Below are 17,193 nucleotides of genomic sequence, written 5' to 3'. Positions count from 1 at the left end.
CTCCCTTACGCCCCCCTTACTCCCTCTGACCCCGCCCCTGCCCCCTCCCACCCACCACCCACTGCCCACCACCGACCACCCCCGAGAGCCCTCCCCAGCTGGGTAAGTTTAAGCCCCTTATTCTCCCTCTCTGGGAACCTGGGATTGTTTGTGTTTCTGGGTGAGGAACAAGCTCACTAGTTCCTGTAACCAGTCAGGGAAGGGGAAATGGAAAGTAAAGAAAAGAGAAGCCAGAGAGCAGAAGTCCATTGCCTGATAGCTCTTCTCTATGCATTCCCATCTCCCCTTGTGTCCACCGACACAGCAAATGTGTGAGTGCATGTGCATATGCACACACACACAAACACCCCACCTCCGACTATCCCTCCTACTCCCTCATCTTCAGTGGCCTCTCCCTGGACCACACAGGTGAGTGCCCGAACCTGCTGTCACCATGGCGACTGCTCAACACCAGCAGATGGTATAGGAATATGTGTCCATGGAGTTCTCTAGCTCCACCACCCACATGGAGACCTTCTCCCAGACAACCAAGACCGTGGGAGGCAAGTGGGATGGGTGAGGGAACATGAAGGGGGGTCTCATGGGTAGCCTGAGTGTTTGCCATGAGTTGGTCCTTCAGGAGCCCCCATACCAGAAGCAACCTCCTCTGTTCTGATCCAAGGTTTGAGCTGGATGGTCGGCACAGCTCAAATCTCTCGGGGAGAAGAGACTAGGAAAAACATGAATCGCACGGATGTGTGTGAGGGATTGCTACACTCTTCAGTTGCTTAAGACTTCCAGAGCCAGGGGCAAATGGACTGTGTGAACGTCACACTTGCAGGAAGGTGTAGTTTATCTACATTGAGGAATACTAATCCCACTTAAGAAATGGGAGACGGACCCAGCCGCCAGCAGAGGCAAGACAAGAGCACAAACAAAAGCCCTAAGTGATCTTAATCCTTGGGGGCTGGACTTGAAGGAGAAAGCACCGAAGGGAAGCTGAGGAGGGGTCTCAGGGCAAGTCTGTTCCAGCTCTGTCTCTGGTGGAAGCAATTAAAAGATGGCTGGGAGCCAGGGTATGGAGCAGCTTCCCTCACAGCCACTGAATCTACCTTCAAGGTCCCCAAAGAACAGAGTCGAAGTCCTCTGTGTACAAGGTCATGAGATAAACACCATATCACTCTGGCCAGTAAGATAGCCTTGAAGTAAGAACTCAAGGTCTATGATCTAAACGAGAAATTGCAAAATGGTCTCTTCTCATGACTCTCAGTCCTAGCTGTGAATTAGAGCCATCTCAGCAAAGGGGTGGGGCTGGAAAAACTAGCCATGCCCAGAGTCTCTCCCCAGACCATTAAATCGGGAATGTTTTTAAGCTCCTCGGGGATTCTGGTGTGCAGCCAGGGCTGAAAGGACTGACCAGCAGAGTTCAGGCAGGAAATGGGGAAACGTGTATGGGGGAAAGAGTGGGGGACACTTGAGAGAACACCCTTCTGAGGAGATGGTTGTGGTTCACCTCCCACTAACTAGCAATTGAAATTCACATGTGACATCTTCCCTTTTCCGTGAACGGCTACTTTTTGTTTACACGTTGTGGAGGTCAAATAAAAGACATCTGCAGGCAAAGCGTGGCCTCACCATGGCCTGTTTAAGACCTCTGGTTGCTATTTAAAATCAAGGCATGAGAGAGAGTGTCTTAACAAAAATGTTTTCAGTCTCAGTCCTTCAGACAAATACAGATAGCAAAAGCATCTACTTCACTAGGCTGCCCTGAGGATCAACAAAATCACCTCTGACATGTGCCCCCACATGGCTCATGACACAGGAAGGACTTCATAACGCAGGACAATTATTATTCATTGATAACTTATGGCCCGTGAAGCTCTTCTGTAGTTTATACTGCAGTGATAGAGCACTGGCGTAGAGCCTCTCGGGGTTGGCAATGTGTCCTGTCCCTCACCCAAGTATCACTACTTCCAAGAGAACTAATATTGAACCCACAGACTGGCTGAGAAAATCTAGAACTGAGTCAGCCAAGTTACAGCCCTCCCAAGAAGAAGCAAGCCCTAGAACCTTATACTAGGGGACCAGAACTTCCAGGAGAGAAACCCAAGAGACAGACAGACAGACACCAACTGACAGGCTGACAGGCAGGCAGGCAAGCAGACAGACCTCTCTAAAAGTCTCCCTTCATATATCTGTATGAGCCTCAAAGTGACCCTATAAAGGTCCTTGATCACTGAATGGTGGAGAGGTATTAGTGCCCCCTAGTGGCTGAAATTTGATAGACTTTGATGACGATCATCTCGGTGGTGAACCACAGATAACTTCCTGTCCTGTCACTGCCCTTGCTCTCCATGCTCCGCCCACTCAAGCAAACCAGAGCCCTGAATGCCTGCCTGCATTCCCACCTGGACGCTTCCTGATTTCTCTCTTGACCCATAGGAAGTTGTAAAAGGAACACAGCACAGTGTCATTGTCTGCCTGCGGCCCTGAGCTCCAGCGCCCTGCCTGGAGAAGTGTCTCTGAGTTCCTAAGAAACCATCCTATCACCTCCCTGAGGGTGTACCTCCCCCTGTAACTCCCCTAGTCCTTTTTCTCCCCCAGCCCCCAATACACAAGCTCCCTACTCCAGGCTGGACCCAGATCCCCAGGAGGAGGCAAAGAGTGTTAGTGCTTCCAACATACAAGCTCTGGAGTGAAATATGCCCTGTGATTACCATAGGAAATAAAGCAGTGTCCAGAACCCTGGTTCAGAGAATCCCCAAGCCCACCCATGTCCTGGAAGAGGGAAAGAGGGAACTGCTAAGATCTATCATAAAATCAACAAGAAACACATGCTAAAGGTGAGACTGGACCCTAAAGAGATAGACGCCTAGAGACCACCCACCCATCACTACCCCAGCTGGCCCCCTGCCAGGGCAAACTGGTGGCCTCAGAGAGCCACCATGGCAACCCAAAAACAGTGTGGGGAAAGGGACACTTGCAGGATGAGAGGGGTCTTGGGGCTGAGGTGTTGCCAGAGCTAAGAGGTGTCCAAAATTATCTTCAGGGCAAGGTGTTAACTAGGACAAAGCCAGAGGGCAGGGATACAGCCAGATGGGAGGGAAGCATGGAGTCCAGCAGACAAAGCATAGGAGTCAACACAAGGACTCAGTGGATGGCTACATAGTGAGTACATAGGGGTCATGATGGATGGAGTGACACAGAGCTGCTGAGGGACATAGGGACCTAGTAAGGGACTGGTCATAGGGAAGGGGCTGGAGATCCTGGAGCCTCCAGAAAAGGTTTGTCCAGGACCAATCATCCTTGAGGTATATCTACCTTCTGGGTCACTTCCAGAGACTTGCTGCCCAGCCGAAGTTTCTGGCTTCCAGAGGCTGATGAAAGGGAGAGATGGGTCAATGGAAGACCCTATAATTTCTAAGGCCCTCCCCAACTCCCGCTGTGAAAGGTAAAGTTCTGCCTCCCTCCCCAAACAGAAGTCGGCTTCTTTTACCACAGCCCCATCTTTGGATCTTCTGCCCACACGCAAGCTTCCCCTGAGTGGCCTCTTGCACATGCCCTGTCACTCAACAGGCTCTCTGAAAGCCTGTGAGTGCCGTGCAAACAAGAAGCAAACCAAGTTTATTCCCTCCTGTTTCCTCTAGGGTCTAGGCCAGTGCCTGAGATGAACATATCAATTGCATTAAATGAAATACTCATCTCACTTGGGGAAAATGGAATATAAATTCAGACTCAGGAGATCCATGCCCTTTGGGAGCTCGTAGCCCAGGGAGAGTGTGATGTGAAAGCTGATCTTTTGCTACAGAATCAGCCTGCGCACGCTCATTCCCACATGGCTTGCCCGGTTTTTCACACATAACCCCAACACCCCACACACACAAAAAGCTCTCATTTTTTTCTTTTCCCTTCTCATAGAAAATTTCTGTGCCACCTGCCTCACCCTCTCATGGTGTAACTGATCCACCTAGAGTGGCTGACCTCAGATGACTCAGGCAACTACAGGTACATTACAAACAATAAGCACACAGATGCCATTACACTGTCCTTGCTGACAACAGAGGCCAGGCCTGTCTCCCCCTCCTCTTCCTCCTCCTCCCCTCCTCTTCCTCCTCCTCCTCTTCTTCCTCTTCCTCTTCTTCCTCTTCTTCCTCCTCCTCCTCTTCCTCCTTGTTTTTTTCTCCTGAGAACTAGGCTCCTGTCAGACTGATCCCTCTTTCTGTCCTCTGGTCAAGAAAAACTAGATCAAAGCTGTTAAAGAAGATGGGAAGTGAGGGGAGATCCCTGGCCCAGGATCCAGCTGAAGCATTTCAAAGGCTTTTGTCACAAAAGCTCTGAGTTCAAAACCCACAGAGAGAGGAAGGTTATCTCAAGATCAGTACAGAGGGAAACAGTAACAATCTTGGTCCCCCTCTAACAGTCTAGGGTTTCCCTGACCCAAAAAAAGAAGCAGGAGGTGACAAACGAAAAGGAGATGCTGATGACTTGGGCCAAGGTACCCAGTAAGGACTTTGCAAAGGTCTATGTGGAGTATGGCTCCCCTGACTTGGGAAGGCTGCTCAAAAAATAAAGAGGGAAATAGAAGTGGAGGGATATGGAGGTCGGTGCCCAGCAAGGAGCAGGAACCTGGGATCAGGCCTGGGCTTCTCCCCTGCCCTGCAGAGGAGAAGACATACACATGCACGTACGCACGCACGCACGCACGCACGCACGAACAAAGATAGCCTGTGTGTCACAAATGCAGCGAGAGAACCTAGCACCTCCCTGTCTTTACTCCACATCCCCAGTTGCATGCGTGTGAACTCAGACAGACCTAGATTCAGATCTCACTTCTGTTATCTTGGGTATCTCACTGAGTTTCAATTTCTACATCAACATAAACTAACTATACCTCTCTCGCACATCTATTTTTCTATTGTTGTTGTTTATTTGCTCAGTCAACGAACTCTTGCTAAGCACTAACCATGTAATTATAGAGTCTGTGTCCTGGCCCAGACACATAATGACTGCTCTGTGAATGGTGGTTCCTTCCCCATCCCCTGCAACCCTCTCTTCCACCTTCCAATTGATCAATTCATTTAGCGGGGCAGGAAGTATTTATTACCTGATGAGCTTAGCCCCTTAAGGGGTTTCCTCCAGGATTCTGGGCATAACCTAGACAGAGTCCAAATGCCTCTGATCCTTGAGTTTTAATGAACCAATCTCTCTGGTCATTAGAATTCTGACCACTAGAAGATGTAGAAACCAAGGTTGACACCACCAATGTCTTCACCTGCATTGGAGCGAAAGGACCCCATCCCAAGACAGGTCAAGGTGGGCAGCACCTGGTCAGGGTGACCACTCTGTCCCTACCATGGCTTCTGCATCATCTGCCTTCTCATGCTCTCTCATAATCTATAAGCCAGTTCCTCTCTTGTAGCCGATCAAGAGGACACCCTCTGATACTGTTGGAAGAGGCTGGTTCTTAGACTTTGTTTCTAGTCATTCTGCTATTTTCGTTTTGATCTGAAATTGTCACTTTCTTCTTCCCATGCCTTTGTCTACCCACCTTTGAACAGAAAGCCTGAATTCAATAACCCTGAAGGTAATGGAACTTCTGCTCCTAGCAGGGACGCATCCAATGGGTTCATTCAGATTATGATCCTTACAGGAAGACAAAAAACTTTGGGTATCACCAGGCTGGATGACGAAGTTGGAGAGATTTATGGGGCCTGGGTATGTTTAAAGAAATGTGCATGCATCCTCCAGAGTCTGTCATGATGACTCTGGGGAACAGGGATCTCAGGTGTCTCTTTCTAAACCCCTTCATTGCCTTCCACACCTGTTCTCAGAGGCAGGACACTGAGCCTTTCAGTAAAACACAGATGGACTCATTCTGAGCACTAAGTTCATGTCACAACCACACTGAGTGGACCAGACATGGATGTGCATGGTTTTGATAGAAAGTCAACACTTCAGCATTGCAAATGCTGTAAATGTTGTCTCAATGTGCTAATAGGATAAATCACCTGAAAACACAGAATATTCTTACATTATAGTGATGTGGAAGAACAGGCCGTCACTCATGAATCTAAGGTTTATTATAGAATGATATTGTTAGTGATCGTGACAACAAACTGAAGAAGGTATTTGCTATCTGTAAGTTTGGGGTACACCACTTTGGGTCACACGCTTCCAGCCACCCACCCAGGAGCTCTTTGGACTGAGAGTGAAACACAGGCACATACACCAGTTAATTTCAAAATGCCTTGGACAGCTCTAAGGCTGGCCACTCCTAAATCTCCCTGCTATCCCAGGCCCAATCAGGGAAGTGGCCAATGGCCACCCATCCAAATTCTCACATAGCTGTTTGGCTTTCTCTCCTGCAGCTTCTACGTCCCATTCTCACCCCAGCCCCAGTCATGGTGATTCTCTGTCTCCTTTTTCCCAGTTCCTTGCCCACACAAATCTAAGGGTCCCGCCCCGTCTACCTTTACCTAGCCATTGGCCACTGGCATCTTTATTGATCAATCAAAAACCAATTGGGAACAAGGACCTTCACTGTTTGGACATGCAGATTCCCCATTAAATCAAAAACCTAGACTATCACCAACGCTATCCATGATAAAGATCAATGTTATCAGTAATATAATGTTCATAAATAATTTTTTAATATAAAGTAAGTGTTGGTATCAGGAACTGGATTTACGGTTGAGGACCACCTCCAAACCCAGCAATGACGGTGACATCACCCATAGGCGACAGGGACCTGCGTGTCTGTTGCCATGGCAACCACCATATATTCCCAGCATCCACCTGGCTCACCTCCTGCCCTTCCCTGCAAGCAGTCACATCCCTGCCCAAATAAAAAGCAGACCCTTCCTGACCTTCACCCCTTCTTCCCTCTCTTTTCCCCTTTCATCTCTGTTGCCTCCTTTGCCCTCCCTCCCCCCAGTAAACCTCTCTCATGTGGAACTGTACTGGCTTGGTGTGGTCTGTCTGGACATGATTCCAGCACAGTAGTAAGGGCTGGTGAGGTGGTTCAGTGGGTACAAGGCTGATGGTTTGGTAAAGATTTACCAAAAGGGTTACCAGATTTCTTCCATGTCCTAGGTCTGTACAACTTCAAGGCTGAAATTACTCAATGAGTGATTTAATGAGTACTTAATCCTATACAATTAAATACTATATCTAGGATCTCTGGTAAGTAAGTAGCCTACAGCTCTGGTCAGCTCATGAGGTAGTTGGGTACCAAGTGCACGCTGGTTACCACTAACATAAACATGAGCAATGCCAGTGCCTACAGCCTGAGTGGGAGATACGTGGATAAGCACCATGGCAGTTTGAGAATGAGAATGGTAGAACTGTTTGGGAAGGATTAGGAGGTGTGGTCTTATTGGAGAAGGTGTATCACTGGAAATAGAGGTTTCAAAAGCCCATGCTTTTACCAGTAAGCTCTCTCTGCCTTGTAATTGTGTCTCAAGACGTGAGGTCTCGGCTGCTGCTCCCGTGCCATATCAGATGTTCTGCTGCCACGCTCCTTGCCGTGATACTTATGGCAAGTACCCATAACCCTCTGAAGCTGGAAGCCCCAACTAAGCACTTCCTTTTAAGCAAGAAAAAAGTAAGATAAATGCATAAATTGCCATGCTGAATAGAAAAATAGGCATCGAGGCCCCAAAGACCTGTCAGGGTTTCAGGGAAAGAAAATGACCTTGAGGGGTCTATATTGGAGGGAGGACTGTGCTCTAAGCATGAAGGCAGTACATGGAGATTGGAGTTAGTACGAGAAGGAAACGTGAGATATATGGTACAGATATTCCTTAGAGACTATGAAATACTCTCATGGGACAGCGTAGCAGAGTGGTTAAGAGGACCGACTCTGGAGCTAGACTACTGGGGCTCAAGTCCCAGCTTCTGCTACTTATAGATGTGTGATTTAGAGCAAGTTGCCTTAACTTCTTTGTCCTAGTCTCTGTCTGTAAAATGGGGAATCATCATAGAACCTACCTATGAGAACTAGATTAAAAATCAGTTATAATAATGCCTGTCTGATCGCTAATACTACATAAATGCCCTTTAACTGATGTTAATATTACTGGATGGGGAAACTATAAATATCATAAGACGGAACTCCAGAGCAGACGGTGACAAGCAAATAGAATAAAAGGAAGAGTGCAGCTGGAGGCCACAGGTCAATGACCTCCGAACTCGACCTCCCTGCTCCCTGCTGCAGATGAGCCAAAGGTCATGGAAGAAGTGAAACTGGTGGCAGTGACCGTGGCAGACAGCTGTGTTTGAGATCCACCCCTCCAAGGAAGAGAATGACTCTGCGTGGCAGTTCAACAGGAAGGGGTAACAAGTATGATCTCAGACCATCTGAGAATGGTCTGACTCACACAGTTAAGATCAAAAATGCCAGACTCAGCAACATGTAGATTCTCTGCCCAGTCAGGAACCTGGTACTGAAGGGCCATCTCACTGTCCATTGCAAGTGGCTCAGTGAGAGCTGGACAGTTGGAATTCCTGTCATGGCAGCCCCCATCCATCCACCCACCCATCTATCCATCCATTCATCCACCCATCCATCCACCCATCCATCCATCCATCCACCCACCCATCCATCCATCCACCCACCCATCCATCCACCCATCCACCTACCCATCCATCCACCCATCCATCCATCCACCCATCCACCTACCCACCCATCCATCCATTCATCCACCCATCCATCCACCCACCCATCCATCCATTCATCCACCCACCCATCCACCCATCCATCCACCCATCCACCCATCCATCCACCCATCCACCCATCCATCCACCCAGCCATCCATCCATCCATCCACCCACCCACCCATCCATCCATCTATCCACCCATCCATCCACCCACCCATCCATCCATCTATCCACCCACCCATCCACCCATCCACCCATCCATCCATTCACCCATCCACCCATTCATCCATCCACCCACCCATCCACCCATTCATCTATCCACCCATCCACCCATCCATCCATCCATCTGCTTTTGACAAGACTCCGTGATGAATACTGAAAAGAGAAGGCTCTTCTAGTGGAGGAGGCAGAGGTGAAAATGAAATTATAATAGTTACTAAGCCAGAGTCAACACACATTGAGGTCATATTGTCAGCTGAAAAATCATAGACCAAACGCTTATTATCTCTTAGCTGTGAGACTCCCCCTGTGAATCCCTGTCTGCTCGCCTCCAGACTGTCAGACTGTACTGACGATATCCCAAAGACTATTCTACCAAGTCTAACCTGGTGGGCCAGTGAGTTTATTGACGTCACTTTCACTCGCTTGAGTTAGGGGTTGCAGGATGTCTGGAAAGCAACTGCACCACCAAAGCCCCACCTCAGAGTGAGTGACAACTCACAAATCTTCCTCACCAGAGCTTCCTGCTCAGTGTTCAGTCTCCTCTGCCTACCTATGGTTCACTGCTAACATAGTCATGGGGAGGGGCCTAGCAAACCTCCGTTTCCCGAGGGTTGCAAGTTTCCTTAGCTTCAGGTGTCTTATAAGCCTCCATTCCCTCCAGGAGGGAATGTGTCAGTTCAGGAAATAGCTCTATAACAGCTCTATGGTTCTCACGTCATGTATTCCACCAGTCTGACGTATTCCCATATTATACGCAGTTGTTGCATGTGTGTGACAGTGAGAGGCCACACATGTGAACCACGCCTGGAGTCTGCCCTACGAATTCACCATTGCTGTGATGGAGGTAGGCATAGCAGCTGTGGGGAGTCAAAGGAAGGCAATGTCACAAAGCCATCGCAAAGCCGCAAGATTATCCAGAAGAAACAAAAGGCAGTTCAGCCTTCAGAGAAGGAAACAGCATCCCCACCCAAAGAAACAACCTGAACAAAAGCCCATACATCAGAGAGACAAGGCAGGGAGGGCATTAGGGCTCCAGACTGTAAAATAAAAGTTGTTGTCCCAATTTACATATTAGCAAACAGACCAGATGGGTGAATGAATTGTGTAAAGCCAACACTGTCTCTGCCATGCACTTCCATAGGTCACATATTGTACATAAATATACTAGTGCCTAGAGTTATTGTGATTTCTGGGGTTAGAAAAAGAGGGAGGAACCTACAGAACTGTGGCGAAAGTGTGTGGGGTGATTTGGGAGGATGCTAAAAATTAGTCTGTCTACGGGCCTTCCCTTTAGATCTATGAGCAGCTTCAAAAATGCATGTGTAAAAGAGAGGAGCCGCTCACCCCTTGAATGTGAGCTGATGTCTAAGGATGCATCAGTAGCCTGAGAGGAAGATGGGTGACTGCTGTCAAATAGCCTCAAGTACAGTGCGAGCCACACAGGCAAGCAAACTGAGTTGGTCATTAGTGATACACAGAGCGGAGATGACAGGGAATACACCACAGTGGCCATGGAGGATGGGCACCCTGTGAATACAGCAGTATGTCACCCTCACTGTGGAAGGTACACACTCTCTCTCTGCTGACCCAAACTGTTTGACCCCAGCATACCCTCCTGATGGACATTGAGTTACCCATCTCCCAGTTCCAGCCCTTCCCCAGACCCTAACCAAGTTGAAACTCCTCCATTCCCTGATTCTGGCCATCTCTAACCTTTCATATTCTAACCATCCATACTTCTAATCAACCTCTGCCTTGCAGATTCTAAACCAGTTTACCTAACCTCATCTTTTACTTCCAGATTCTGACCATCTCCAGCAACCCTAGTTATCCCAAACTTCTTGATCCCAACCATCCCTTACTCCCTCTCCATGACTGCTCCACACTGCCTCTTACCACCTCAGTGAGCCTGGGGCTCCCATAGACCAGCCAGTTTAAGTACAACTAAACATCCCAACTCCAGTAACCACCTACATCTCTTCCATCTATTTCTTTCAAGAGAGCATGCCAAGTCTCAGAGGTTCATCCTCCACTAACCAACTTCTCACAAAGCACCTCTTGGTCCTCCTGACCGCCAAGCCTCTGAGCTTTCCTCAGCACCCTCCACCTGTTGTTCACTGCACTCTCATCACCCGTTAACCATTGCCAGCCTTGTTCTCATAAATTTTGATTGACACAGCAACCCCGAATGTCCCCATGACTGTGGTACCCACTCTTTTCCCTTCATTCTCTTTCATGTCAACACTCCGACCCAGTCAGTCCCTGCCCTTCCTTCTCCTCGGAGCATCTGGCAACCATGAAGAGTGGCATGTCAACCATGCACTCAGCCCTGGCTGAGTTGTGTATGACAAAAGGGTGGCTGAAGAATGATAGCAGTGAGGACAAGACAGGGACAAAGAAAGGGAGCAAGAGATGTTGACTTGGCCAATGCTTGCACTCATACATGCTCCTCCTCACCTCAGATCACAAGCTTGCCTGGTATGTCGATGGTAAAGCAGGGTGAGGAATAACATGCTCATTTTCCCAACATGGACACGAAGCATGAATGAAAATACACATTCTGGGAAAACGGCACAGAAAATGAAGTCTCCGTATCCACTGTAGGTAAGGCCCTCTAAAGGTAGAAAAGGCTCAAGGATGCTGGGCCAGCCTGTATGCTCATAGCCACCACACATATACCCCTATGGCCGCCAGTTCCTCCCTTATCCCCTGATGTCTTGCCCTGTAGATCTCCTTCCACTGACTCATCCATTGGGAAACACTAGCTGTCTTGTGACCATGAAGGTGACTAAGATGCCCTTCCAAGCAAGGCTGTTCCCCAAAGTGACCTAGTTCAAGGATGGTATGTAGGTGACCAAGAGGAAGCATGTGTCTGTGGAACTCAGGGAAGACCAGGACCTGCTCACCATCTCCAATTGTATACATAAAGGCATCAGCTTGGTCCTATTCAGCCTCAGAAATGTCACATAGCAACGGCAACTGTGAACCTCAATGTGCTAGGTGAGGGCACAGCCATGGAGTTGTTTGAGAGCCCTCAGCTCTCAGTAATCAAAGAGGGTGGCTGGGATGGAGGCCCTGGACAGTTTGAGTTTTGACTGGGAATGGGATTAGAATATTGGCTTTACAACCAGAAGCCAACCACCTAATATCGTAAGTGGCCTTGGTCAAGAGACCTCTCTAAGCCTCTTTCCCACCAGGAACAGGGTAGGGGTTTTACCTAGCATCTTCATCTAATGCCTTTCAAATGCACAGCCAAGCCTGCAGTACACAACACATCTTGTGGTAGTCACTTGAGTGTTGGTAAAAAGTGAGGATGCGGTTGGAGGTAAGGAGGAGGTGGGGCGAAAGAGAGGTGGGACTGAAGTGTAGAGGTGAGGTTGGTTGCAAAGAGCACTGAAGTGGGAAATAAAATGGGATGAAGTGGGAGGTCAAAGGGTAGGGATAAAGTAAGCATGGGAAGCTGGAGTTGGGGCAGGAAAGGGAGTTTAGATTGGTTTGAACATGATAAAGAGCTGGCCTTGTGACCTTCAACATTCATCACACACACACACACACACACACACACACACACACACACACACACACATGCCATGCCACAAAACTGGCATGGGAAGGTTCGAATTTTCATTTACCACCTCTGTGTCCTTGGTGTTGAGAACACAAAGATGCAGAATACCTACAGGTGTAAAACTAGGAGACAGATAAGTAGCTGTAACCCAAGGTCAACAGTAACACTAGAAAGCATGGCTATTCTGGAACCTCCAAAAAGAGAGAGAACTTATCTGGGAGGGGCTTACGGTGTGAGAGGCAGCTAAACGTGCTTTGCCAGGGGCTGCCAAGCAGACATTTCTAGGTAGGCAGGAGGCTCAGAGAGGCAAGGATCAAACTCTCTGAGCACATCTTAGGAGTGCTGGGCACAGGACAAGTGAGGGATTCAGAAAACTCAGAGCCCGGTGATGCCTCAGGCTAGCCAGACCTCTGGTCAGTGACCTTTCTAACCTTTGCCTCCAAGCCCCATTTGTGAAGCTGTTGTCTGTCTTGAGACCATCCGAAGCCTCCCAAGGCCATGTGCAGTTCCTAGGGCTCTTGGGTAACCATGCACATGAATAGAAGATCCACCTGTAAAATTGGTCATAGTAGGATAAAGGCAGTTGGCAAGAAGTCCTGGATTAAGACAGGGGAGGCGGATGACAAAGTGCCCAGCTTCACCACAGAAGAGGGAAAAGCTTACATGCGCTGTATTCTGGTGGTCAGTTGAGAGGGTGGTAGTGACCCACCTGAGACTGAGGAAACCTTTCCTCATAATCCCATAGTTGAGAGATACTGCCTAGTGTTAAGGAACGCACCTAAGGGTCAGGATAGGGCTGTTTGGCCACTGAGGTATGCTGATCTACAGGGAATACCACAGGCTCACTCACTAACCATCCTGTAGGGCGTGCCGATTGCTGATGAAGAGCAAACATCATTACAAGAATCAACCCCACTTCTTTCTTCATTCCAGAGATTATTTTGGAAGCTGAGGGTGCATGACACTGACTTACTTGGACATAAGCTTGAAATCGCTTCCATTTCTTTCCAAAGAAACCCCTTGGCAGTGTCGGTATTTTAATTATGATTGCTAATTAATTACTAGCTGCACCCCTCCCAACTGATTTCCAGGAGTCGGTGTGTCAAGACTGAGAACTGTGGCGCCAGAGTTGCTATAGCTAGAGGATTCCTATCGCCCGCATCTTACACAGTAAAACCACCTGCACTTTAATAAACATCCATGCCTGCCCTCTACCCCAGGTAAATTCAATTAGGGCTATTCTGAACTAGGACCCAGGCACTAATTGCTGGTGGTGGGTTTCCACATATTTCCCATTTAATGTTTAACCAGAGTTAACAATCATTGGTTTAAGGTGTTTTACACAGGGACAGAAATCAAAATGGATTGGAGAACTATACATATATGCTCCCTTTCCCAGCTGTTGTAGAAGTAATGAAAATTAAGATTCGAGCAAACTGAGTATAGGAACTAGGGGTGGGATTGGGATGGATGAATTTGGGGACCAACTAGAGGTCTGTGATACCCTAGAACCTCCAGGCCTGGCACAGGGCCTAAACATGTCTGAGTCCTCTGACTCAGTGGTTCTCAACCTGTGGGTCACAACTCTTTTGGGGGTTGAGTGACCCTTTTCACAAGAGTGAAAACAGAAAACACAGATATTTACATCATGATCCATAACAGTAGCAAAATTACAGTTATGAAGTAGCAACGAAAACAATTTTATGGTTGGGGGGGTCACTATAACATGTATTAAAGGGCCGCAGCATTAGAAAGGTTGAGGACCACTCTTCTAACTCAAGCATCTTCCTTGGCTGGTGTGAGCTGGTAGACAGGACCTACCATCCAGCTACAACCTTGAGATGAGAGCTGAAGGCAGCAAGAAGAGTACAAAGTGCATGGAAGGCGGCATCTCAGGTACCCGCTACGTGGCAGTGGTCCTCACCAAGATGCCAAAAAACTTCTTTCATATCCAAATTGTCAGTAAGGCTGGGGTTGGGGACCCTGTGGAGCTAGATAAGGATCCATACCATGTTACCACCAGGTGAGGACACAGAGCTACAGGTTCAAGGTCCCCTGAGGTTTCATCCCACAGGGGAAATGGGGCAATGTTCTGATCAAGAACAACTCATCATATTTCTTATGTCTGGACAAAGCCAAAGGTAACTTCTGGGATCCCCTTGCTTGAAAAAAAAACGCAAAACAAACACTGTGCCGAAGTAGTATCTCTGTGTGCCAATGGAGGGGGGAAGGAATGTTGAAACAAGTAAGACACAGGACCTACCTGCCCAGATCTCACCGGCTGGGAGACACAGATGGAATACTTCCCAGTGTTCTGGAGCAGTCAGACATCTTGGTATGCCCTGTAACCACCATGAAAGAGGTTGAGAAAGGCTCTGGAGTGAAGGCTTAAACCTGAAGAGTTCCCTTCCTTACCTGTGTGTCTTCCACCCCAGGAGCCCCCAGTTTGACCTCAGCAGTTGGTTAGAGCCACACAGTGGCTACTGGGACAACCCTCTGCATACCCGACTTCTTCTCTGAGTTGTCACCCATTCTGTCCCCCAGACCGCCTCCCCCTGCATAACTGAATTGTGTGCTGTAAGGCATTATTGTCCTGTTGTCACTGATTCTGCCAGTCACCAGATCCCTGTCCCTGGAGCCTAGAAGGAGAATCTTCAATAACCAGAAGAGCCTCCTTCTTCCAAATTCTTTCCAGTGACTGAGTGTGCTGCCTCCTGTTATTACCCAACGCTCACCACTGCCCACTGTGTCCTGACAGAAAGACAGCATCACCATCAAGGGCTGGAAAACCATCACCAAGGGCAAAAATTAGCCCTAATTCCTCATTAACAACATCAAGTGTTCTGACTACAGAGAGTATCAGATCTTGCTTCAGAATGAGTTTGGAGTCACACACTATGCTGTTTACATGCTGGTAGCAGGTTCAGGAAGGGTCCTGGTTGGGGGAGGGGGTGGTACTACTACTACTACTACTACTACTACTACTACTACTACTACTACTACTACTACCACTACCAGCACCACCACCACCACTACTACTATTTGCATGTGGTAGGTAAGGCAGTGGACAGAGGGGGTAATCCTTGCATACTTTTCATGCTTGTGGCAGGTACAGAGGGCAGCAGAGGCCATTTGCAGCCACCCTTCTACACCCTGTGTAGCTCCCCACAGCTACTTAAGCAACCTAAGGCACAACTTTTGCGGGTGAGTGGACAGTGAAGCCTACTTTGACAACCACAAAGGGAGGCTTTATCAGCCTTTGACCGTAGAGAGGCTTTTGTACCCTCTTATCTCAGAGTCCAGAAGCCCTGGAGACATTGACCTAGATCACAACCCTTGTTTCTGATCCTGTGGTTGGTCATATCTGATTAGATAAATGAAGCATAAACAGAGTAAATCTGCAGGGAGAGGGTAGAGATGGGGTGAGGGCCAGGAGGTGCCAGAGAAGAGGAATCTACTAAGAATTAGAATGACCTCTTAACAGAGGACTGGAAGCTTTCAATAAAGGTCTGGACAGCCCCCAAGAACAGAAAAAAAGGAGAACCTTTATTGAATATTAACTACATGGTGGTCACCTTACTCCTTAACCCTGTAAAATGAGCAGCCATTGTTAGTCTTCCTCTTGCAAATGAGGCAATGGGTATCATAAACTTGCCAAAGGGCACAAGCTATTAAATGGCAAAGTAGCACTTCACAAACAGGCTTTTCTGACTCCAGGACATCTGCTGCCTACCACTCACAGAAGGCTGGGCAGGTGGCTACAGTAAGGGCACAGCCCTGACCCCAGGGTAACCAACAAACCTCCAATTCTTCCACATTTCTGGTCCTCCTGCAAACCTAAAGCTATTTGAAGAGGCCCCCAACACAGTGACTCTGACCTGGAAGCAAAATCCTGATCTCCAAGATGGTGATGCCTACTATGAAGAGGGATGAAAGTCACCCCCACCTGGTTCACTGCAACTGTGGGTGCCCTCAGTGACAAGTACATGGTGGCACAGCAGGAAATGCTACTTCAGAGTGGTGGCTCAAAATGAAATAGGTGACAGTGACCCACTGTACTCCATGGATTCCTGGCTTGCCAATAAAGACCACAGTGAATACAGAACTTGGAATCTGTGCGTTGTGTCAGGAATCCCTGATGGTGAAGAGGACATAGGGTCCTCCATTACACCCCCAGAGATCCCTGAGTCACTCTAGTTGGTTTTAGGGACATGGATTAGGGACACGATGTCACCGTTGCCTAACTACCTGTTTCCTCACCTACTGGGTTATGAGTAAGTGCCTAACACAATTCCTGGAAAATGCCAAGTGTGACCAGATGGCAGCTTTTGATCTCATAGCTTGGGAGACATAGGGACCAATTTCTATGTAGTGACTCTAAGTCCAGCAATTTCAGATCTTTCAGGAGCACTAATAAATATTAGCTTTGATCTTTCAAAGCCAAGTCTAGTCTAACAAGTCAAGTTTAGCACTGATCACTGAGAATCTTCAGAAAGCAGAGCGCCTCATACCAGCTCCAGCCCGGAGGCATCAGCATCCTGTGTGATAGGAGTCTTCTCACCGAGCCTGCCTTCCAGTACCTGTCACCGTACACATGCAGTGAAGAAACTGAACAAGAAACTCACTGAGCTTGCCTTCCCTGCTTCTCAGAGTGGGTGGAACAGGAACCATGGGGATGAACACATATAGAGTGGACCGACTCCAAAGCCACCCACAGGAAGTCACCCTGAGGCTTCCCTTCCCTCTTCACAACCACTCTCAAACCT

At 48.3% G+C, this 17,193-nt stretch overlaps 1 pseudogene; it reads left to right on the top strand.

Annotated features, from left to right (window-relative positions):
- Positions 1 to 433: 433 nt before the first annotated feature.
- Igsf22 (immunoglobulin superfamily member 22) lies at positions 434 to 16,624 on the top strand (annotated as a pseudogene).
- Positions 16,625 to 17,193: the final 569 nt, after the last annotated feature.

Source organism: Rattus norvegicus, chromosome 1 (assembly GCF_021556685.1).
Source record: "Rattus norvegicus strain SHRSP/BbbUtx chromosome 1, alternate assembly SHRSP_T2T, whole genome shotgun sequence".
NCBI classification, from domain to species: domain Eukaryota; kingdom Metazoa; phylum Chordata; class Mammalia; order Rodentia; family Muridae; genus Rattus; species Rattus norvegicus.
The sequence above is the reverse complement of the archived record's forward strand: the minus strand, read 5'-3'. Positions and strand labels throughout refer to the sequence as shown.